Genomic DNA, 24,448 nt, shown 5'->3' with positions numbered 1-24,448 from the left:
GTTATGCCTACATCCAGCAGTGTTTCCGTGGAAGTGATGATCTTAGAAATAAGCAAGCAGGAAGAGTAAACAATTCCATTAGTCCAAGGTCATGGTCATAACTGGGGCAGACATATTCTTGGCTAAGGTTGGCAGAATGTGCAATGGAGACCAGAGAGGAACATAGGGAGTCACACATTCCTGAGGCCAATCACATATATAGAGCAAATGTGAAAGATCTCCACAGTAAGTGAAAGCTATAACACACCTGAAAACAGTGTAAATTGTAAATGAATTCCTCCATCACTACAGAAATCCATCAGTAGATGACAGAAGACTTACTGACTTCATGTGTTTAAACACAAGCAGTGTCCAACAATTAGCTTATAATTTAAGACACAAAGACACAGGAGCAAGTCCTACAAAGCCAAATGCAGACCCAAAACAAAAATATTAAGAAACAAAAACAAAAGAAAAACCCAACAGATTTATCAGTGCCACATATTACAAGGGAGTCACTGTACTTAGTTTAGGCAAATTACTAAACCAAGAAACAAGCAAATGAACAAAGCAACAGCAACTATCAGAAAGAATATCATAATCTAGAGTTGCTACAATAGCTAATCTAAAATATCCAGTTTTCAACAGGAAATTATGAAACATGCAAAGAAATAGGAGAAACCATCTGAATGTCCATAAATATTAGATCTAAAGAAAGACTTCAAAGCAGCTATTACCAATATGTTCAAAGAACCAAAGGAGACCTTAATTTAAAGAATGAAGGAAAATAAGACAACAATGAATAAAAAATAGAGATTTTCAACAATGAAACAAATTTTTTAAAAATGGAATTTGTTTAAGATAGAAAGTATAATAAGAAAATTCACTAGAGATGGAGGACCTTTAATGATTCCAACCGTTAAGCATCCAACTCTTGATTTCAGCTCAGATCGTGGTCTCAGGGTGGTGGGATTAAACCCCATGTTCATCAGGCTCCAAGCTCAGTGGGGAGTCTGCTTGAAATTCTTTCCTTCTCCCACTGTCCCTGCCCCAGCTCACCTGCTCTCTCTAAAATAAATAAATCTTTTAAAACAAGAAAATTTATTAGGGGGAATTCGTAGCAGATTCAACATAACCTGATGAAAGAATCAGTGAATTTAAGATAGATGAAGAGAGATTACCTGATACAAAGAAAAACTTAAATTTTTTTTAACAGCGATATTTGGGACAATCAAAACTATATCAAGAAACATGTAATGAGTATCCCAGGAGTGAAGACAGATGAAGGGATAGAAAAACTACATGAAAAAATAACAGACAAAAGCATACCAATTTGATGAAAAACATTAATCTACTTATCAAAGATTTTCAACAGACCCAAAGTAGGACATATATAAAGAATCAATATCTAGACAAAGCATAAACAAACTGAATTACAAAGACAAACAGAAAATCTTAGAAGCAACAAGACAAAACTAACTCATCACATACAAGCATTGATGAAAACAATGGAGGCCAGAAGTCAGTCACTGAAAAATTCAAAGGGCCAAAAAAATTTGCCCAGTATAGATTCTATATCAAGAATAAATATCTTTAAAAAGAAAAAGAAAGAAAGAATAAGTATCTTTTCAATTAAAGGCAAAATACAGCTATTACTTTTAAAACTGAAGATAAAATATAAACTGAGACCTTGTGGCTAGCAGACCTGTCTTAAAGGAAATACTAAAGGAAATCTTTCAGCTAAAAGAAAATGACACCATGTGTTAATTTAAGTCCAGAGTTGGAAATAGAGTGGTCCAGAAATGGCAAATATATGGTTAATTTTTTTTAATTTTTTTTATTTATTTATGATAGTCACAGAGAGAGAGAGAGGCAGAGACACAGGCAGAGGGAGAAGCAGGCCCCATGCACTGGGAGCCCGACGTGGGATTCGATCCCGGGTCTCCAGGATCGCGCCCTGGGCCAAAGGCAGGTGCCAAACCGCTGTGCCACCCAGGGATCCCCGCAAATATATGGTTAATATAAAAGACTACCTAGAAGGCTCAGTTGGTAGAGCACGTGACTCTTGATCTCAGGGTTATAATTTGAGCCCCATGCTGGGCATAGTACTTCCAAAAAAAAAAAAAAAAAAAAAAGACCCTAAATTAAAAATATTATATTTGTTTTCATTGATGGCATAAAGAAATAATTATAACATATTGTTTAGTTTATAACATGTAATATGTTAATACATAGGACATTAACAGCAGAAAAGAGTAAGACATTATATCAGAACAAAGTTTTTATATTTTACCAAAATTAAGTTGTATGAACTGGCTGGTATTAAGTTGGTTCTGGTAAATTAAGATGTAGATTATATTGTCTAGAGTAAACACGAAGAAATTAACTGTTTAAAATGTAAAGTGACACTAAAAATAAAAATGTGCATACATTAAAAATATTTATTTAATACAAAAGAAGGCAGTCAAGGTGGAAGAAAGACGTCACTACCAAAAACCTACTAGAAGTAATAAATGAATTTGGTAAAGTTGCAGGTTACAAAATTAATACCCAGAAATCAGCTGCATTTCTATACACTAACAATGAAGTAGCCAGAAAGAAAAATTAAGATGACAATTCCATTTACAATTGCACCAAAAATTCAAAAACAAAACAAAAATCCAAATAAACCAAAATCTAGGAATAAACTTAACCAAGGAGGTGAAAGACTTGTACTCTAAAAATTGTAAAACACTGATGAAAAAAGAAATTGAAGAATGACACAAATAAATAAAACAAATAAAAAGATATACCATGCTCATGGATTGGAAGAACAAAACTGAATTATCTCACAATTTCAGATTTCAAGATATACTACAAAGGCATAATCAAAACAGTACGGTACTAGCACAGAAACAGACACATAGATCAATAGAACAGAATAGAGAGCCCAGAAATATATCCACAATTATATGGTCAATTAATCTATGGCAAAGGAAGCAAGAATATACAATGGAGAAAAGACAGTCTCTTCAACAAATGGTGCTGGAAAACTGGACAGCTACATGCAAAAGAATGAAAGTGGACCACTCTCTGACACCATACACAAAAATAAACTCCAGATGGATTAAAGATCTAAGTGTGAAATCTGAAATGAACCATAAAGCTTCTTAAAGAAAACAAAGGCAGTAATTTGACACTGGCCATAGCAACATTTTTCTGGATATATCTCCTAAAGCAAGAGAAACAAAAGCAAAATTAAACTCTTGGGACTATATCAAAATAAGAAGCTTTACACAGTGAAGGAAAACATCAAGAAAACAAAAAGGCAACCTACTGGATGAGAGAAGATATTTGCAAATGATATATCTGATGAAGGGTTAACATCCAAAATATGTAAAGAATTCATACAACTCAGCACCAAAAAAACCCAAATAATCCCATTAAAACTAGGCAGAAGTTCTGAAAAGATGTTTTTCCAAAGAAGACATGAAGATGGCCAACAGACACATTCAAAGATACTCAATGTTACTCATCATCAAGGACATGCAAATCAAAAACCACAAAATCACAATGAGATATCACTGTACACCTGTCAGAATGGTGAAAATCAAAAAGGCAAGAAATAACAAAGATTGGTAAAGATGTGGAGAAAAAGGAATCTTGCACATTGTCAGTAGGAATGTGAATTAATACAACCACTGTGGAAAACAGTATGGAGGTTCCACAAAAAACTTAAAACAGAAATACCATTTGATCCAATAGTTCTACTCCTGGATATTTACCCAAAGAAAATGAAAACACTAATTTGAAAAGATATGTGCCCCCTGTTTACTGCATCATTATTTCTAATAGCCAAGATATGGAAGCAGCCCAAGTATCCACTGATAGATGAATGGATAGAGGTGGTATGAGTGTATATATAAATGTGTATATATAAATACACATACACACACACGTACACACATGTGCACACACACACATACTGGAATATCACTTAGTCATAAAAAGGATGAGACCTTGCTTTTTGTGACATCAATAGACCTATTATACTAAGTGAAATAAGTCAGAGAAAACAAATACCATATGATTTCAGTTATACATGCAATCTATAAAACCAAACGAATGAGTAAACAACCAAACAAAAAAAGTGAATACACAATCAGACCTATAAATACAGAGAACAGAATGATGTCTGCCAGAAGTGAGGGGCCTGGAAGGATGGGCAAAATAGGTCCAGGGGAGTGGGACATAAGGCTTCCAGTTATGGGATAAGTCAAGGGAATAAAAGGTACAGCATAGCAATATAGTTAATGGTATTACAACAGCACTGTAGAGTGACAGATGGTAGCTACACTTACAGTGAGCATAACATAATGTATAGACTTGTTGCATCACTATGTTGCACACCTACCACTAGCACTGTGTGTCAATTATACTCAAATTCAAAATAAAATAAAACAAGCTACAAGGTGCCTGTGTGGCACAGTCAATTGAGCACTCGACTCTTGGTTTCAGCTCAGGTCATGATCTCAAGATCCTGAGATTGAGCCCTGGATCCAGTTCTGCTCTCAGCACAGTCTTCTTAGGATTCTCTCTCCTTTTCTCCCTGCCCCTTTCTCCAGCACTAGCACATTTGCTCTCATGCTCTCTCTCTAAAATAAATAAATAAACAATAAAATAAGCATCAAAGAAAAAAAGGTGCGAATCATATTAAAGATATGGCAAAATGGAAAATGTAAGCCCAACCATATTAATAAGTACATGAAAAATGAATGATTTAAATACTTCAATCAAAAGGCAGAAATTTTCAAAGTAAGGGATACCTGGCTGGTTCAGTCAGCAGAGCATTCGACTCTTGATCTCAGGGTTGTGAGTTTAAGCCCCACATTGGATGAAGACATTACTTACGAATAAAAATCTTTTAAAAATTTAAAATGAAAAAGAAATTCCCTTAAGTAGATAAAAAAGATCCTATCATGTGTCATCTAAAAGATGTATCTTACATTCAAAGATAAAAAATAAATTAAAAGTAGAAGAATCAAAAAAAACATGCCATCAAATAGTAACCATAATATAGCTGGAGTTACTACACTAATATTAAACAAAATATGCTTTAAGAAATAGTATGTGGGAGCACCTGGCTGGCTCAGTCAGTAGAACATGCAACTCTTGATCTCAGGGACATGAATTTGAGCCCCACATTGGGCCTGGAGCCTACTTAAGAAGAATATATAAATTTTAAAAAAATAGTATTTGAGAAAAAGGGGATATTTCAACATGATCAAAAGGTCAGTACATCAGAAAAAATAATGCTTATAAATGTATATGCACATAAAACAAAGCACCAAAATCAACAGAGCAAAAAATGACAGAACTGAAAAAAGAAACAGACCATTTAACAAGTATAGTTGGATATTTGAATACTCTCCTATCAAAAACTAATAGAACATAAAATCAGAAGAGTATTAGAAAATATTGTTCACCTACCAAAGTAACTCTCGTATAAACTAGCGTATAAACTAGTCCACTCGATGGCATAGTACAGATTTTTTTTTTCAAATGCCAAAAAATATTTTCTAAAGTAGCCCATATACCAGGTTATAAAACAAGTCTCAATAAATTTTAAATAAGATCATAAAAAGTATCTTCTATGTAGAACAGAATTAGAAATTGATAAAATATATCTTGGAAAATCCTCAATATTTGCAAGTTAAAGAATGTACTTTTAAGTAATTCAAAAGAAGAAATCACAAGGGATTTGAAAAAAATTTTTGCTGAATGATAGTGAAAACACAACATGTCGCATTTTATGGGATACATGGAAAGCAGCGTAGAGGGCATTCAGGCGCAGAACAGAGCAGTTGGGCCTGGGGGCCTGCAGCTCAGTTCACCCCTCCGTCCCGACCAAAACTCGTTTCCCAGCCAGGCCAACCTGGCCAAACTCTCCTGTGGTACAAACCCAAGGTGGCCCCAGGACACCCCCGCAGCTGACTACCTCCAAGCTCCCAGGGTGACATGACCACTGAGGAGGCAGCAAGCATTTCCTCCACTAAGACCAAAGACAGGAGAATGAGCACATGAAAAGCAATGGAGACTTATCTCCCAAGGGTGAAGGGGAGTCACCCCCAGTGAACAGAACAGAGGAGGCAACCACCCCAGCGATACCATCAAGCCAGTGAGGGTACTGAAGTTGAGGGGGATGGCCCAGGCAGGGAGACCCTCAAGAAGAAGAAATTATCTTTCAAGAAGTCTTTCAGGGTGCCTGGATGGTTCAGTTGGTTAAGCATCTGCATTCGACTCAGGTCATGATCCCAGGGTCCTGATACTGAGCCCTGCTCAGCAGGGAGTCTGCTTCTCCCTCTGCTCCTTCCCTCACTTGCTCTTTCGGTCAAATAAATAAATAAAAATCTTATTAAAAAAAAGAGGGCTTTCAAATTGAGTAGTCTGTCCTTCAAGAGAAATCAGAAGGAGGGTAGGAATGGTTCTTCAGCCTTCTTGTCCACAAAGCAGGAGCAGGGGGAGATCAGAGCCTGGGGCGAAAGCACAGCCCAGGAAGGAAAGGCTGTTGCCACCTCTTGTTGGCCAGGACCAAGGAGGTCTAGTGCTGCCACCAAGGGAGGAGACACAGAAGAGGCAGGGCCCTCAAGAGGCAGGGCCCTCAAGAGGCAGGGCCCTAGGCTACAGAGACCTCTACTCCCTCAGGAGAGTGGTCCTACATCTGCCAGCAAGCAGAATGAGTACCTGGGTGGGGGGAGGTGGGTGATCACTAAGCTGCAAAAGCTAAAAACTGTGCTCTCCTTGTGAGGTTGCTGCCTGGACCTGGTACCCTGGCTGCCTTCCTGTGCCCAGAAAGGAAGGTGCTGTTGCCCCCTCACAGTCACATTCCCTCTCCTTTTTTTCTCCTGTGGATTCTCCTATCATCCAACTAGCCTTCCTCTTCAGGATAGTTGAAGATGGTCCCTTGTAGTTCCCCAGGTTAGGTTAGTGACGTGAAATGCTCCTGTCTGTGGCCCTACCTCTCCTGTTCCTACCACTGCAGAAGGCAATTACTTGTTTTCTTCCCCAATTCTTTTCCAAGTAGGTTTTGTTTACTCTAGTCCCCAAATCCGAGCCAGATGTGGGATGTCTATACTCCCAAACCCTGAGTGTTCAGCCTTCCCCCCTCATTGAATTTTTAATCTTTTGTGCTGTGCCGAGTACCACCTGGGCTGGGGAGGACCTTGCCCCTGTCTAGGTTTTTCTTTTTCTTTTTTTTTTTTTTTAATTTATTTATTCATGAGAGACACAGACGTGGGGCTCCTTTTGGAGTTTCCAGGATCACACCTGGGCTGAAGGCAGCGCTAAACCGCTGGGCCACGGGGGCTGCCCTTTATATTACTTCTTAAGTCAGTTTTGGTCATTTATGTCTTTCTAAAAATGTGTCTATTTCATCTGTGTGTCTAGTTTGTTAGCATAAAGTTATTCACTGTGTTGTCTTATATTTCTTTTGATTTCTGTGTGGTCAGTAGTGACATCATTTTCATTCATTATTTGGTAATTTGTGTCTCTTTTTTTTAAAAAAAGATTTATTTATTTTAGAGAGAGAGAGCCTACATGAGTGGGGGCAGGGGCAGAGGAAGAGGGAGAGAATCTTCAAGCAGACTCTCCATCACCAAGTGTGGAGCTTGCACTGGGCTTGATCTCACAACTCTGAGATCATGACCTGAGCCCATATTAACAGTTGGATACTTAGCCAACTGAGCCATACAGGCATCCTCGTTTTTTGTTTTTTAATTCTTGATCAGTCTTGCATGACAACAGTTGGCAGTTTTGTTGATCTTTTCAAAGAACAAACTTTTGACTTTATTTTCTCTATTGCTTTTCTCTCTTCTATTTCATTTATTTGTATTGTTATCTTTGCTGCCTTTTTACTGCTTTATTTTTGTTTTGCTTTTTTTGGAGGTTTGAACTTGAGTAAGACAGTCTTTTGTTGTTGTTTGAGAGTGAGGGGGACATGGGGCTTGACCCCAGGACCCCCAGGATCATGACCCGAGCCAAGGGCAGATGCTTACCCAACTGAGCCACCCAAGTGCCCCCTGAGTAAGACATTTATAAAAACTTAGACTGGCGCAGGGTAGCCAGGGTGGTTTGGTGGTTTAGTGCCGCCTTCAGCCCAGGGCCTGATCCTGGAAACCTGGGATCGAGTCCCACATCGGGCTCCCTGCATGGAGCCTGCTTCTCCCTCTGCCTGTGTCTCTGCCTCTCTCTCTCTCTCTCTCTGTCATGAATAAATAAATAAAGTCTTAAAAAAAATAATATGAAAACTGAATAGACCTAAAACAAGTAAAGACATTCAGTTAATCACCTAAAATCTCCCCACAAGGAAAAGCAAAGTCCCAAAGGCTTCAATGATAAATTCTATAAAATAAAAAAATGAAATAATACCAACATTTCACAAATTCAGAAAACAAAGGAAAGAAATCTTTCTCATTCTATAATGGTAATATTATCCTAACAGAGACAAACAGATACATAACGAGAAAATAAAACTGCAGACTAAAAACCTCTATTTAAAATAAAGATCTACCCCGAATAGCCAGAGAAATATTGAAAAAGAAAACCAATGCCAGGGGCATCACAATACTGGATTAAAAAAAAAAAACAACAAAAAAAAACAATACTGGATTTCAAGCTGTATTACAAAGTTGTTATCAGCCAGACAGTGCAGTACTGGCACAAAGAGATAGATCAATGGAACAGAATAGAGAACCTAGAAATGGGCCCTCAACTCGATAGTCAACTAATATTCAACAAAGCAGGAAAGAATACCCACTGGAAAAATGACAGTCTCTTCAATTAATGGTGTTGGGAAAATTGGAGAGCCACATGCATAAGAATGAAACTGGACCATTCTCTTACACCAGACACAAAGATAAACTCAAAATGGTTGAAAGATCTAAATGTAAGACAAGAATCCATTAAAATCCTAGAGGAGAACACAGACAACAACCTTTTTGAACTTGGTCACAGCAACTTCTTGCAAGATACATTTATGAAGGAAAGGGAAACAAATGCAAAAATGAACTATTGGGACTTGGTCAAGATAAAAAGCTTCTGTACAGCCAGGGAAACCGTCAACAAAACTAAAAGACAACCTACAGAATGGGAGAAGATATTTGCAAATGACCTATCGGATAAAGGGCTAGTATCCAAGGTCTATGAAAAACTTGTCAGGCTCAACACCCAAGAAACAAAGAACCCAATCACTGAAATAGGCAAAAGACATAAATAGAAATTTCTCCAAAGAAGATCTACACATGGCCAAAAAGCACATGAGAAAATACTCCACATCACTTGCCATCAGGGAAATACAAATCCAAACCACAATGAGATACCAGCTCACACCAGTAAGAATGGCTAAAATTAACAAGAAAGGAAACAACAAATGTTGGTGAGGATGTGGAGAAAGGGGAACCCTCTTGCACTATTGGTGGAAATGCAAGCTGGTGCAGCCGCCCTGGAAAACTGTGTGGAGGGTCCTCAAAGAGTTAAAAATAGAGCTACTCTATGAGCCAGCAATGGCACTACTGGGTGTTCGCCCCAAAGATACTGATGTAGTGAAACGCCGGGACACCTGCACCCCACTGTAGCGGCAATGTTCACAATAGCCAAACTGTGGAAGGAGCCTCTGTGCCCATCGAAAGATGAATAGATAAAGAAGATGTGGTCTATACACACAATGGAATATTACTCAGCCATCAGAAAGGACGAATAGCCACCATTTGCTTCAACGTAGATGGAACTGGAAGGTATTATGCTGAGTGAAATAAATCAATTGGAGAAGGACAATCATCACATGGTTTCACTCATACGGGGAATATAAAAAATAGTGAAAGGGATTATACGGGAAAGGAAGGGAACTGAGTGGGAAAAATCAGAAAGGGTGATAAACCATGAGAGACTCCTAATTCTGAGAAACAAACAAAGGGTAGTGAAGGGGAGGCAGGCAGGGGGATTGGGGTAACTGGGTGATGGGCACTGAGGAGGGTGCTTGATGGGATGAACACTGGGTGTTATATGTTGGCAAATTGAATTTAAATTTAGGGCAGCCCCAGCGGCTCAGCGGTTTAGCACCGCCTACAGCTCAGGGCATGATCCTGGAGCCCCGGGATCGAGTCCCACGTCTGGCTCCCTGCGTGGAGCCTGCTTCTCCCTCTGCCTGTGTCTCTGCCTCTCTCTCTCTCTCCTCTCTGTGTATTCTCATGAATAAATAAATATTTTTTTAAAAATGAAATTAAATCTAAAAAATGTAAAAAACAAAAACAAAATAAAACAAAAAAAGATCTAAAATCGATACCCTAACCCTCAACCTTTGGAAAATAGAAAAAGTAAACTAAATCCAAAGTAGCAGAAGGAAACAATACAGATTAAAATCGAAGTAAACAAAAAGAGAAGAGAAAAACAACAGAGAAAAATCAATGAAACGAAGCTGAGTCTTTGAAAAGGTGAACAAAGTTGACAAACCTATAGCTAACTGATACCCCATTCCAAAAAGAGAGAAGACTCAAATTATTAAAATTATGGATGAAAGTGGGAACATTACTGACCTTAGAGAAATAGATTATAAGAGGATACTATAAATAACTGTATATTATTAAATTATATAATCCAGAACTAACAAACTCCTAGAAAGATACCAAGTAATGAAATGACTGAAAATATATTAAAAATTATATATATGTTATAGACCTATAATGAACAGACTGAAATTAATAATCAGAAACCACAAAAAGAAATCCAGGGCCAGGTGGCTTCATTGGTGAATCCTACCACGTATTTAAAGAAGAATTAATACAAATCCTTCACAAATCCTCCTAAAAAATAGAAGAGAGGACACTTCCCAACTCATTCTCCCCGGCCATTATTTCCCTAATACCAAAACCAGATAAAAATATTACAAGAAAATAAAAGTATAAACCAATAGCCCTTATGAATAGAAAGGCAAAAATACTCAACAAATAGAACTGAATCCAGCAACATGTGAAAAGAATTATACACCATGACTAAGTAGGATTTATCACAGGAATGTAAAGTTGAATCAATGCAAGAAAATGAATCAATGTAATACACTTTATTAATAGATTAAAGAACAAAAACTACATCATGCTCTGAATAGATGCAGAGAAGAATGTGTTGAAATCCGACACCATTTCATGATGAAAAACCCTCAACAAACTAGGAATAGAACCCACAGATGACCTCGTACTTAATGGTAAAAGGCTGAAAGCTTTGCCCTTAACCTCAGGAACAAGACAAGAAGGTCCATTTTTAACTCTTCTATTCAACACTGTACTGAAGCTCTAGTCAAGGCAATTAGGTAAGAAAAATAAATAAAAGACATCTGGATTTGAAGGAAAGGAGTAAAACTATCTTCACTTATAGATGACATGATCTCCTATGTTGAAAACTCTAAAGGAATTCTACAACGAAAAATCCAAACTAAGGAGTTAATAAATACCTTCAACAAAGTTTGTAAGATATCAGACCAAAATATAAAAAACAATTTTATTTCTATATGCTAGCACTGAAGTGAAATGAATTTGAAAAAGAAGTTAGGAAAAATTCCATTTACAATAGCATAAAAGAATAAAATACTTAGGAAAAACTTAAAAGAGGTGTAAAGGCATTCACTGCAAATTGCAAAACCTCCTTCCAGAAAACTGACTTAGACCTAAATAAATGAAAAGTCCATGTCTTATGAGCTGAATGATATATTAATGTTAAAAGTGGCAATACCTCCCAAATTAATGCACAGGTTGGATGCAATCCCTATCAAAATTTTAGCTACTTATTTTGCAGAAATTAACAAACTGATCTTAAAATTTATATGGAAATGCAGGGATCCAGAAATTAGTAAAAAAAAAAAAAATTTTTGAAAAAGAAAACTCACATTTCCCATTTTTTCAAGCTTACTACAGAGCTTCAGTAATCAAGACTGTGTGATAGGATTGGCTTAACAATAGACATATAATCAATGGAATAGAATTTATAGTCCAGTAATAAACCCATACATGTCCAACTGATTTTTTATGAGAATTTCAAGAAAATTCAATAGGGAAAGATAAGTCTTTTTAAGAAATGTTGGTCAGACAATGGGATGCCAACATGCAAAGAACTGTCAGACTACTCTATCACAAGATATACAAAAATTAACTCAAAATGGATCAAACACCTAAATATAAGCACTAAAGCATATAAAATTTTTTAAGAAGATAAAAAAAATCCTCTTGATCTTAGGTTGGGCAGTGGTCTCTTTATTTCACCTAAGATACGAGTTAGGGCACCAGTCATTCTGTGCTATCTGTAATCACTGATTTGCTTACAACTCTCAACCCACTAAACTGAATCTTTTTTTTTAAGGTTTTATTTGTTTGAGAGAGACAGAGAATGAGTGTGCACCTGAGCATGTGGGTGAGTGGGGGGAGGGAGACAGAAAATCTTTAAGGAGACTCCCCAAGGAGCAGGGATGAGGAGCTGGATGATCCCATGACCTGACCAGAAGCCCAAGAGTCTGATGCTTCAACAACTGAGCCACCTAGGACCCCTGAAACTGAATCTTCCTAAGATCAGGCTGTGCCTTCTGAATTTTTACATCTTAGTACCTAATTAAGTGGTTGACACAGAGGAAGCACAAAAGTTAAAAGAGAGCACAAAGTGTGATGCACAGATTTTTGACGGAATCCTAGTATACTTTCATAGGGTTCAAAAGTTCAAAACTATTTTCATGATAATAAGTCATATGCCATTCACTAGGTTGACATTTGTACTAATAGTGCAAAAGCAACGATGCCCAAGCCCAGACTAAAGTCTCCGAACTGTGTTAGTTATATCAGTTTTCTATCGATGCTCTAATTACTTCCCCTTATGTGCCATAAGATCACAGAAATATATTATCTTACAGTTCTCTAAGTTAGCAGTCTTAAAATGGGTCTCACCAGGCTAAAAGGAAATGGTCAGGAGAGTTGCATTCCTTTCTGGAAGCTCTGAAGAGGATGCATTGTTTCCTTGCATTTTGTAGCTGCTCTCATTCCTTGGCTCATGGCCCACTTCCTTCATTTTCTATTTAGCTCTGTGGGTTGAGTCCTTTTCATATTGGATTACTCTGAATTCCTCTTCAGCCTCCTTCTTCCACTTTTGAGAAACACTGTGATTACACTGGACCAATTTGGATAATCCAGGATAATCTCACTATTTTAAGGTAAACTGATTAGCAACTTTAATTCCTCTTTGCCCTATAACCTAACATATTCACAGGTCCCAGAAAACAGGATGCAGGCATCTGGGGGAGGGGGGACATTATCCTGTTTGCCACTGTAGTCATATTTTTGTAATATAGAATGGAATAAGAAGAAAAGCCAGGTTTACTTAACAGTGTCTTCGATGAGGCAGTAAAAATTAGTAATGTTATTAACTCAACCTTTGAGTGCACCACACATTTTTTCAAAATTAACCAAATTGAGCTCTCACTTCAAGGAAAACTTTAGACAGCATTTGTTGCCAATGATAAAATTAGAGTTTTCAAAGCAAAAATAAGAATTTAGGAAAATTCACATATTGTCAAATGGACAGTTTCCCAATATTTTTAAAATTTTCCTGATGAGACTGCTGGTAATGTTAACAAATAATATTTTTTGATACATATAATAAAATGTGTTAATATTTGGAAGATCAGCTTACCTCAATGAATCGGTATTTTCCACATAGCCAACACATTATGCAACAAAATCATGATTGTAAGAGTCATTCAAAGTGCAAGATGGACCAAGGACATTTTAAAGTTACAGATTACAAAAAGTTCACTGACAGGGTTTCAGATATCACATCGCAATTAAACTTAAACACCACTTAGTAAGTTTGGGTATAGGATCAAAGAAAAACATTCACAATTATCTGAAAAGACCACTAAAATACTCCTCTCTTTTCCAACTATATGTCTGTCTGTATGAGGTTGGATTTTGCTCACTTATTTCAACCAAAACATATCACAACAGTCTGAATAGAGAAGCAGATCTGAGAATTCAGTTTTCTTCATTAAGCCAGACATTAAAGACATTGCAAAAACTAGAAATGATGTCACTCTTCCAGTAAAACTTTCTTTGGGAAAACATAACCATTAAAAAAACAAAAAACTCTATATGTTAACATGTAAGCCTTTATTATTGAATTAACTACTTTTTAAACATTTAGTTTTAATTTAAAATATAAAGAATGGAAGAAGGGGTCCATTTATAAAGAGCCCCAGTCCCAAATTCTTTTGCCAGTCAAATCTGTGATTAGCAGACAGAGCTCCTCCTTTAGGAGGTAAATATCCCACAGGCATTTTTGAGGGCAGTTATGAATATATGCTGAAAAAGGAAAGAATTGATGTTTTTTGAAATTGTAAAGGAATAAATTATTATGTGGATTATATACCAAACTTGCATTTTAAAAACATTTAGTGAGCTGAAGTCTAAAAAAGCAAGGAATATGGATAAAGTACGTCATGACAACAAAGTGCAGAATAATACTGGCTGGTATTAGTAAAAATTAAGACTTCATCAGTAGAATGCTCCTCAAAAAGAGGTCCTATCACTCCTCAGTTTACATTAGGTAAACTCCAGATTTACACTGTTGGATTAGATGTGTTCCTCAAAGGGAAAATGGAAAGTGAATTCAGGTGACGTGGCATGGCTGCTAACTGCTAGAAACAACTTCTTCAGCTGTACCACCTCTCTGACACTGAATGGTCAGGAAAGACCTTTCCAGTCAATCTAAGCAAACACATAATGAAAGTGACAGAAAAGGGCGGCCATGGTAACCAACTAGAAAATAGAGTAATTATGTCCCCTAAACAGAGCAAACAAAAAGTCTTTTCTTGGAAGAATGATAAAAAAAGAGCCCTAAATTTAGATCCTTAAAACCTAACTTTTGGCTCAAGTCACATGTTTCCTGAGCTATCTAGGCAAGTTAAACTACCTCTTTAGTCTTCATTTCCTTATGTAAGATAAGAAAATTACTCTAAATCTCTTGCTTTAAAATTCTACTGTAATTCACAGTAACACGTTTTATATCCAAATCTTAACATCACATACATCTAAATTACAAAGGCAGGTTAGTACTCACCAAATTGATGGATTATAATCTGCCATTTGAAAAGCATTGAACTGATTGGTGTTTACAATTGCTTATTGAAAACAACAAAAGTGGGAGGGGTGACCTTCAAAAGTATACTATGATTTTTTTAACCACAGAGGTCTCTTAGGGAGGAAGAAAAATGGATATTCATGTTTGGGCTAATATTCAAACTATGGATATTAACATTACTCAGGTCTTTGGAATTGTCGTATTTATTGGCTACCTGAATTTAGAAATTTAAACAGCATATTGCTTACCCAATGTCAAAAAATCAGTTGCTTAGCTAATGTTTATATTTCCAACTGTTATTTGGAACTTTTGATTCCTTAACTGTTCTCTGGCTAACAAAACTGTACTATAAAATATAAGAAGTTGGGATCCCTGGGTGGCGCAGCGGTTTGGCACCTGCCTTTGGCCCAGGGCGCGATCCTGGAGACCCGGGATCGAATCCCACATCGGGCTCTTGGTGCATGGAGCCTGCTTCTCCCTCTGCCTGTGTCTCTGCCTCTCTCTCTCTCTCTCTCTGTGTGTGTGACTATCATAAAAAATAAAAAAAAAATTTAAAAAAATAAAATAAAAGAAGTTGTTCATCTAAGAACATATACCTTAAATGTTAATAATGTCACTATCTGGCAAGGATTGTACTTTTCTTAGAGGTTGGGGCAGGCTGTCAGTCAAGAGTTGAAATTTAAACACACTTGTAAATTAAAGCATGTGACAACTATCAATTATTTTTACCAATAGCTAACATATTTAACACTGTGGCAACGTGAGATTCCTCTAACAGATGACTTTGGAACACATATCCCCCCCAATGGGCTTTTAAAGCCTTCTTAGAAAGTGCAGCAGTTTGACATTCTTCTCCACTCTTTCTTCCCCTCTCCCTTTCTCCTTTCCTTCTCTCCTTCCCAGGTTGCCTGACTTGCAGTGAGTGAGGCCTGAAGGCACTTCCCTCTTACTCTTGCTCCCTCTCCTTTATCCTTCGCAGGCCTTTTCTCCAATAAACCTCTACTCTCCTCTTAGCATCTGCTTCTCTGGGAATTTGAACAAAGAAACTGAGTGCTTGCTTATAAGTCCAGCCACCATCTATGCATCACTATTTAATCTTTACACAAGGCTTACGAACACATTACTATTTCCATTTTACAAATAAGGAAACAAACATTAAGAGCAGAAAAGTCACTTTCCCAGAGTCACACAACTAGAGACAGACATTCGATTTGAACTGTTTGACTTCACAAGAGCCCCGGACCTTATTTTCTTAAATAGGCTCCACACTGGGTGTGGAGCCCAATTCAGGGCTTACACTCAACGACCCCAAGATCAAGTCCTGAGCTGAGATCAAGAGTCAGATGCTTAATTCACAGAGCCATCCAGGTGCCCCCCATCCCAGTTATTGGAAAGCAATTAGATTACATTAAGCCTCAGCAAAACTAGACAAATCCCTAGTAACATTTTTCCTGATGCCTATGTGCTTTCACACACTATTACACTTCATCCTAACAAATTTATAAAGCTGATATGCCACTTGACAGATGAACAAATTGGGGCTCAAAGGATGTAATTAACTCCTTCCAGATCATATGTAAGCTCAAGACTTTGAGCTCAATACCAGGTTTTCTTTGAATTCAGCTGCTTTACATTATACTGCTTTGCCTAATTAATCAAAATGACAATGTCTTTTGTCTGTTTAGTTTTAGCTAATTTTCTTGAGAATACTGAGCAAAGAATCCACCAAATGATTTATTTTTTTCCAAATGATTTAAAGAGCTATATATGTTTCATATACATATACAGTATAGATACTCCACTAGCAAATTATTTCCTGACCACTTATCTCAGCTACTTGTACTTTAACCAAAGTTTACAGGAAACTAGTTGAAGCTCATTTCAAAAACCTATCTCCAATAACATACCAGTGGTTGAGGCTGGGAGGCAGTGTTCTCTTCACAGCTGACTCAACTGCAATCTTTTGAGTGCAGCATTTTCCTGAACCAGAGTCACCTGATGAAGGGAGTCAGAAGTCTGCTGAATCACTTCTAATGATTAACCCCTGGTTGTTTTCCAGCCTCTAAAAGGGCACAGCCTAGCAGTTATGCACAGTAGGTCAGTCAGAGCCGGATGTCAAAGTAACTCAGTAGTGTATTCAATTATTGGAAGGTGGGTGATATGGGAGTATTTTGGTGTTGTTTTTGCTGTTGTTTTTCTGCAGGTGGAGCATGTGGTAGATTTTTCAGAAAGGGCAATACTAGGGATCTGGGTGCAAGCAGGTCAGGAAGAGAAGACCCAAGAATAACAACACTATCGTAGAGGTCCTGGAGCCAGTTGTGGGAGGAGAGAGCTAAGGGGCCCCTACCCGATCCACGGGGTGACTTTAGATGGGAAAACTGAGGCCCACAGAGGGCCAGGTGCTTGATTAGAGTCACAGGGAGGGGCAAGGGCCATGGAGACAACAAGAAGTAGAAGACTCCACAGCCTGAGAGAATCCCCACCCCCCAAGCCAGAGCCTCCAATGCCATGCCAGCGAGGTGTAGGGACTAACTGGCAGGTGCTGGGCTGTGGCTGGAGTAGAATCATGGGCAATTTTTCATTTCTTTTTCCTCTTAGCTTTGTATAGTCTCATTTTTAACCTATAACACCTGGGAGTTGGATTAACTAATCTATAAGGTCCTTTCCGGCTATAAAATCCGAACTTTAGCTAACTTCTAAGTATTAATCTGAATATTTGAGAAATGATCCTCTGAGAAATCAATTTCCCTGAGTATACACCTAGTTAGTAGATGAACCAGGATTAAAATCCAGTTGGAGGCAGTATAGCAAAGTGGTTATGATAATGGGTCTGAAGCGAGCCATCACAACTCTGGCACTTAAGGACTATGGTAACATAGGACAATTTACAAAGCTCATCTTGGCTTCAGTTTTCTCATCTGTAAAACAAGGATAATAATACTTATCCTATAATTCTGTGAGAGTAAATGTAACACTGCATGGCAAAGAGTAAGCCATGGCAAAGACTAAGATAAATACTAGGTATTCTCTTATCTCCTATCTCATTGTCCAGTCTTCTTTGCAGGTGACCACACAGACTTTATGGATGAATGTGGAATGGACATTAAATTTTGCCATTAAAGTGAGTAACAGTAAGTATACATTTATATGGTAAGATGCTTTATAAAAACGCATGTACAAATACTTCTCTACGGATAAATAACATTTTAAGAAGGAATCAGTCTTTCAATAAATGTTTATTGAGCCTCTACTATATGCCAGATACAGACACAGTGCTAAATGCTGGGTATGAGATAATGAACAAAAGAGATACAATCTCAATCTTCATAAGCATTGAAATTTGATTGAAAACAAAATATCCCTGTGAGATCTACCTGTGGGATATGCAAAGCAAATTATATTTGACATGATGGTGACAAATGTAAAAAAAATGCACATTAGTATGAGACTAGCTGTACATCTATATTTGTTTCTATACAAGATATTTTTTATAATTAAGTTCTATGTTTATAATGGTCACTTCAATGAGATTCTTAATTCTCTGACAATTAGGGAAATTAGGCTATTTCTATTTCTCTACATAAAGTAGAACACTGGAATAGATATGTTTAATTAAGGATACTCCCTTAAAATGTGTGATAAGCACCATCTGTCAGAGGGTTACATGAATGAAATATTACTGTTTTGCTAATAACCAGTAAATAACAATTCCTTAGAGGGCATCATGAAGTTCAGCTTTAGTAAGTTTGTGCTCATTCACTCATTTCTTTTTCCTCCATACACATCATACGCATGTGTATGTGTGCTCGCATGCGTGCAAAGCTGACTAAAGAGACGTCGGTATTCTAGACTTAAGAGTCACCTATATACTGATGGTCTTGAGATTATTTATATTTGAGTGAGGATGATAAAATTGGCCAAGAATCAATCTAGAAAAGAAACTGAATTATTCGTATGTCAAAGTTACTCTATGGCGATGCCTTGAATACTTAATAGATTCCTTAATGCTCCATACATTGACCTAAGGAATCCCCTAATCCATTAACACATCCCTAAAAATCTCTTTAAAGTCAGGTTTGCTATCATTTGACTTTGAATATGACCTATTACCTAGCCGAGTTTACTTGAGTAAAAAGAATAATTCATGTTAGGGTTAGTTAGGAGTATAAAGCACAGTAAAAAGGGCGGAAGTTTGGAGTCCAGTCAACTGTGTTCAAATCTCAATTGTGTCATTTAATTAAATGATTTGTGAAGAGGTCTTTCAGTCTCAGTCACAATGTCTTTGAGTCTCAGCATAAAATGTTTACAAACTAGGAGTAACAGGATTTTTCTTGTAGGACAGTAGTAACTTTAATATAAAAGTGCCTGAAAAAAAAAATAAATAAAAAAAATAAAAGTGCCTGGCAAACTGTATCTATTTGCTATTTGTGGTATGAGTGGTTGGCTGTATTAACATGAGCACAAATCGAGAGCAAGAATACAAAAAACAAAAAACAAAAAACAAAAAAACCCACAAAACCCTGCCTCTCTAAAAAGCTAGCTGCAATACTGAAACAGGCAACTTCCCTTAAGTTACGAGTCCTTTCAACTGGAGAAATAACAAAAGATCAAATAAATCTGGCAAAACTGGGACTGAATGAGAATATCATAAAGTTGGATGAACTATTAACCAGCAAGATTAGAATATCAATGTGCTGTCCTAAATATGGTTGCATTGATCAAAGGGGAACAAGGAAATTTGGCTGGTGCATCAGGGGCTTTCAACTGAACACATTCCATTTCCCTTTATGGTAGAGTAATTCTGAGAACTCTTTTGGGGGGAACTGGATGTTTCGGGGATCAAAATTAGCTGCCTTTTAGGGGGAGGAGTGATTTAAATACAAGGTGGTGAGGGAAACTGCACCTTACTACTTAACCGAGGAAACTGCATTACACAAGAGAGAAGTAGCCATGGTTCCCTACATCAGTGTTCAAATCTTCAGTGGAAGGAACGCCTTCTTTTTTCTCACGTCATCCGTCCGGAGGAAGTAACTTATCTCTTTAAAACTATTGTGGTTACCTCTGACCTCCCAAATTCTCCTGAATCCTTCATTATGTAGGAAACCTAGAGCAGAGGATGAGCACCCGTCCTGAAAGCACATCTACTTCTGGGAGCACAGGTTTCCAAAAGCTACTACGTGGATGGCAAGCCCCCCTCAGCCCGTGGTGGTCAGGGAAACAAAGCCCCCTTCTTACGCAATTCAAACAGCGGCGGGAACGTTTAATTTCTAAACCTGAACGACGCCCTCACCCCCACGTCTAAAACGTTAAGAAGTGCAACCTCGGGCATTGGAAACGGTACCCAGGACAAGGATGGGAAAGTAGCTCTCGGGAATCAAGGGGGACTCAGTCCTGCCAATAGGACGGTAACGACACTTCTTGAATGTTGGGGGGCGGGCGGGTTCGGTGCTACAAGCCGCGGTATATATACATCGTCTTCGGCCTCGCTTGCAGACCCGAGGTCGAGCTCCGAGTTGGGGAGCGATCCTGCGGGGGGAGGAGGAGGAGATAAGCCAGGATCCCAGGGCCTTTTGCAGCAGCAGCAGCAGCAGCAGCAGGGGCCAAGCGCCCCAGGGCTCGATGCAGACTCCTCCCGCTCACTTCTGGGTCCCGCCAAGATGCTACACGGCGCCCCGACCGGCCAGAAACATCAAGCCCAGGAGGCAACGTTGAAATAAAAAAATAAAAAATAAATAAAAAATCGCTTACCGGTGTCCCACGTCTGGCGCCGAAGTAGCAGGAGCCCGGGCCCTCCCGCCACAGTGCTGCCAGGCACCCGCTCAGACCACCCTGACGACGGCTCGGGAGCGTCACTGACAACCACCCGGAAGTGCTACCTCCGCTTCCGGGGCAGCCTAGCGCGCGGCGGGAAATTATTTCCCAGAGCCCGGATTAGTGAGGCGGCGAGCGCTGCGGCGGCAGTCGTCTCCCCGGTCCCCACGGCCACCCGAGGGAAGCACCCCAGGCTCGCCGGCAGGGAAGGTAAAGGGCCGCAGCTCGGAAGACGCAGTGTCCCCTGGCGCCCTGGGGAGGTCTCTCCCCGCGCCCCCAAAGTTTCTGCGGCTCCCGGCTGTGAGGTTGGGAGGGGGCCGGGGTTGAGCGCCCGCGGTGCCCGCTTCTCCTGCGTCCTTCCGCGGCCACCGGCCGGGCCCCGCCGAGCTGTGCGGCCGCAGTCCCCGCCCCGCTGCGCCCTGGCCGCCGCCGCCGAGCGCGTCTGCAGCGCGGGCTGCGGCGGCTGCCCCCGCCTCCCGTTGGCGCAGCTCGGCGGCTCGGTCCCCCGCCAGGAAGGCGCTAGGCCGCCCGCGTCTCCCGTTTCCATAGAACCCGCTGGGACGCCTCTCGCGGGAGTCTCTTGGCTGCTTGACATGATGGAGCGTCGGTGCAGGTGGCCGGGATCCCCCCCCACCCCCGCCGCAGGCCCACCTACCAGTGACGGGGGAAATGGGGTCAGTCTTGTCTCCCCGGTAGCATCTGTTAACAGACCCGAGCGGTCCGGATCCCTGCTCTGCGGCGGCTGCATGCCTTTAAACCTACACACACACACTCTTCCCCTAAAAGAAGGATGGACGCGCCTGGGGGTTGTACTGTCTCAGCTGCCTGAAGGCTGGGAACGAGCCTAGAGGATTATCCTGAGATCTCTCCCACTTCCAAAGTCTCTGGTTAATACTGAAAAACAGAATTGATTTGTCACGGATGCTCCCTATCAGGATTTGACCTCGCAATTAGATGGAGCTTGTTTTTGGAAGCGACAAGCCCCCTCTCCATCCCCTTTTTTTATGATTCTATCCCCCCACTCCTTTTTTTTTTTCTTTTTTCTTTTTTTTTTCCTTCCCCGTTGAGACCTTAGGAATGGAGATTTAAATTGACGGTGTACGGATGACGGAGTGCCTTGTGAACTTTTCGGTTTCTGTGGTTAAGTTATGCCTCAGTTCCTAGAAGTATGTGACGATGTGCAAGACGTTCCCGTTTCAGGGACGTTTTGCTTGTATCGCAGGTGTTCAGCACCTACATTGAATGCCGGCGGTGGGTTTTTATATACGGGGGTTAATCTGATTATGTCCAACTTAAAAGGGTTATTCTTGATTTAAATGGACTAGGATGTTTTAAATACTTGAATGTGGAAGTTATTGTGAAGACAATTAGCCTTCGATAAATACAAATCCGCCTCTTTTTATATCTGTTTTCTAAATCCAGATCTCTCCCCCCACACCCCCCCCCCCACCTTACTGACTTAGGTTCAATTGGAGGATTGACTGTTTTCCTGCTTCCTTAAAGCAGAAAGCATAAGTCAGGTGAAAGCCTTTGAAACAGTGGTGAAATGTGGTTACCTTTCATAATCGAAATTCAAACGTTTTGTGATTTGAGATGAGTATCCTCAGTTTTCACTAATGTCCAAAAGCAGTTGGGTTCTTTGGAAAACCAATCGTGTGACATTATTAATCAGACAGTGTTTTTCTGATTCATTATTCTAAGATAGGCTTTTCACTGCTTAAACAATTTTCAAAATGAACTGTTGCATGTAGACTGAATAATAAAACCTGAAGAAGGTGAGGAACCTGTTTCTCAGTAATACAACTATAATGGAATATTATGTAACCCTTGTAATCGACTCTCCATAAATATGCTAATGGAGTGGTATGCTGCCCAATTTCTAACTTTCTAAGGACGTCTTACTGCCTAAAAGTAAAATATTCCTGAAACTTTTAAGTTGACTTAGTTTTTACTTTCTTTATATTAAAATTTATGTAGGCTGTTTTGTTTATTCTTGGTGAAGCTCATTTGAATTAGTCTGGTGATTAATTCATACACGATCCGTTTGGAGAGGAAAATGATGAAAATTTCCTTTTCCATAAGGAAAACAAAATGGCACTCTTTAGTTCTTAAAAATGTTTTGAAACTTTAGAACTTGGTCTTATTTTTATAATTGTGCTTAAATATTTTCAGTAATACTCATCGTCTAAATATCTCCTCAGCCTCCTAGTAGATTTCCTTTATAGCAGTGTATTTTTTTCTTGCTCAAAGGAGATTACTTTGTAAAATTATAATGTGGTTGAAAGTATTAGACTAAATTCTGAAATTTAAGTCAAAGTGGTATCGTAGAAAAGGCATATAACTTTTGCAGAAACAGGCAGATCTTTGCACTGAACCTTGATTTGGCCATTTTGCCAGCTGTGTATCCACGAGCTAGTTTCTTAAATGCTAAGATTCCCCAGTATCCTCGTCTGTGTAGGAAGGGTAAACAACACTTACATTGTCCATGAGGAAATGAACTAACATGCAGTGGGTAGACCATAATAGGTCCTCAATAAAAGTGAACTGCTTGTTCACCTTACATACCATGCTCCTACTAAGCAATTAAAGTGGGTTTGACTTTCATCCCCTATGGCTAACCAGCATAGACTGTCCATTCTTTGTTCCCTGAGCATTGTCTCTCTTGTCCATTTTGTTCCCTTAAGGGCCCCTTTATCCATAAAAGTAGTATCTCCAGTTCAGCCTGTTCCTTGTATAGTACTGGATGGATTGAACATCTCCAGAAGTCCTCTTAATCTGTCATTTCTTCTTCACCGCAGTCACTTGGCTGCAACTTCTTCATTTCCTCCCTCTCTTCAGTCACCCTGAGCATAACTGCTTCTTTCCCAAATCACGCCAGTAAAGTAAAAGTGTCCCTCAGGTCTCACTACTGGGGATCTCAGTCACATAACTATACACATATGCACACACACATAAACACACCTACTCCGTATCTGTAAAGGAGGAATCAGGAAATGGACACTACATCTTTAAGAAAAATTCCAAAGGCCAGCTGAATGAAATTAAGCCAAAGGCCTAATTTGGCTCCTAGGCCGAGAGGGTACAGAATTCCTAAACTCCACTTGATGTTCTAGCGTTCAGAGTCAAACGATAGTTTACTCAATATGAATACAGTGATTTGTATCACTGTATGTATGTATTTTGCAATATTGGTTAAAACAGATCCAGTGCATTGACCTTTTTCACTTATTTACTTACCAGTTAAATGCTTTTAGATAAGAGAAACCATGAAAATCTTAAAATTATTAAAGCAGCAATATTGATTATATTCAAGTGTTGATATATCCTTTTGAGAATAGGGAATTTTCAAAGATTTTCTTTAGATTTAAAATCAGAATAGAAGTAGATTTAAAATCAAAATGTCTCACTAGAACAACATTAGAAGCCATTAGTTTTCAACCTGGTGGCCTTGAAATGCGTATTCACCGGAATGGAAGAATGATCACAATATAATTTTAAATAAAAATTTAGATAC

At 39.0% G+C, this 24,448-nt stretch overlaps 2 protein-coding genes across 5 annotated transcripts in view; one reads left to right on the top strand and one right to left on the bottom strand.

Annotated features, from left to right (window-relative positions):
* Window positions 1–21,001, bottom strand: part of KIAA0825 (KIAA0825 ortholog) — a 388,202-nt gene extending 367,201 nt beyond the window's left edge. For 2 of the 3 annotated variants that reach the window (XM_041752619.1, XM_041752621.1), the window contains exon 1: window positions 20,872–21,001. The gene's annotated coding sequence lies outside the window, so the exon portion shown is untranslated. Of the gene's footprint in view, window positions 1–17,030; window positions 17,123–20,871 lie in introns of those variants that run through there. The other variant, XM_041752620.1, reaches the window with a different exon arrangement.
* SLF1 (SMC5-SMC6 complex localization factor 1) overlaps window positions 18,225–24,448 on the top strand; it is a 79,788-nt gene continuing 73,564 nt past the window's right edge. The window contains exon 1 of one of the 2 annotated variants that reach the window (XM_041752623.1): window positions 18,225–18,244. The gene's annotated coding sequence lies outside the window, so the exon portion shown is untranslated. Of the gene's footprint in view, window positions 18,245–21,007; window positions 21,145–24,448 lie in introns of those variants that run through there. The other variant, XM_041752624.1, reaches the window with a different exon arrangement.

Source organism: Vulpes lagopus, chromosome 4 (assembly GCF_018345385.1).
Source record: "Vulpes lagopus strain Blue_001 chromosome 4, ASM1834538v1, whole genome shotgun sequence".
Lineage (NCBI taxonomy): Eukaryota > Metazoa > Chordata > Mammalia > Carnivora > Canidae > Vulpes > Vulpes lagopus.
The sequence above is the reverse complement of the archived record's forward strand: the minus strand, read 5'-3'. Positions and strand labels throughout refer to the sequence as shown.